We start from the raw sequence: 849 nt of genomic DNA, 5'->3' as shown, positions 1-849 counted from the left end.
TTTGCTTGAACTGGCCAATCTCACTCCTGAGTTGGGCTGTTTTGGCAGGAGGAAAAAATTTAGCAAGAAACCTCTCAGCCATGTCCTGCCAACTAACGATGCTTCCCGGTTGTAGAGATTGTAGCCAACCTCTAGCCTTGTCCCTCAAAGAGAAGGGAAACAATCTCAGTCTAATGGTGTCTTCAGTAACACCATTAATCTTCACAGTATCACAAATCTCCAAGAACATAGCCAGGTGAATATTGGGATCATCAAGTGGTGATCCACTGAATTGAGCCTGCTGCACCATGCTAATCAAAGCTGGTTTGAGCTCAAAGTTGTTGGCATTGATTGGCTGGCGCATTATGCTCGAGTAATTTCCATTCACAACTGGCCGTACATAGTCCTTCAAGGTGCGTGGTAGTACCTCACGATCTTCTTCAGCCATGACTAGTATCTTATTTCTTCTTAGTGATCTAAGAGTTCTTTCAATCTCCGGATCAACAGGAATAATGTCACGAGATCTAGTACGGCGCATCCAATGTCAAAAACACACCTGTAGAACAAATTAAAACAAAATTCTAAATTAAAACCAAGATTACTTTGTATCGATATTGACAAAAAGAATAAGAATAAACCAATCCCCGGCAACGGCGCCAAAAACTTGACCGGTGCAAAACTGCAAGTGCACAGTATCGTAGTTTTATAGTAAAGTAATAAGTAGAGTATCGTCCTCAGGGATTGGTACCTTACTCTTGCCAAATACCAAAATTTTACTAATCTCAATTTTATCTAGAGGAATCGCTAAGGTTTTTGTAGTTGCAAATAAACTTAGATCAACTCAAAGAGAAATAAGCAAAGAAAATAAAA

At 39.8% G+C, this 849-nt stretch overlaps 1 non-coding gene across 1 annotated transcript in view; it reads left to right on the top strand.

Annotated features, from left to right (window-relative positions):
* Window positions 1–34, top strand: part of LOC122294144 — a 107-nt gene extending 73 nt beyond the window's left edge. The window contains exon 1 of the small nucleolar RNA XR_006237535.1: window positions 1–34. This exon is cut by the window's left edge and continues 73 nt beyond it. This is a non-coding gene — a small nucleolar RNA (small nucleolar RNA R71).
* Window positions 35–849: the final 815 nt, after the last annotated feature.

The sequence above is a fragment of the Carya illinoinensis genome, chromosome 1, assembly GCF_018687715.1.
Source record: "Carya illinoinensis cultivar Pawnee chromosome 1, C.illinoinensisPawnee_v1, whole genome shotgun sequence".
NCBI classification, from domain to species: domain Eukaryota; kingdom Viridiplantae; phylum Streptophyta; class Magnoliopsida; order Fagales; family Juglandaceae; genus Carya; species Carya illinoinensis.
Note: the sequence above shows the minus strand (reverse complement) of the source record. Positions and strands in the feature narration are given on the sequence as shown.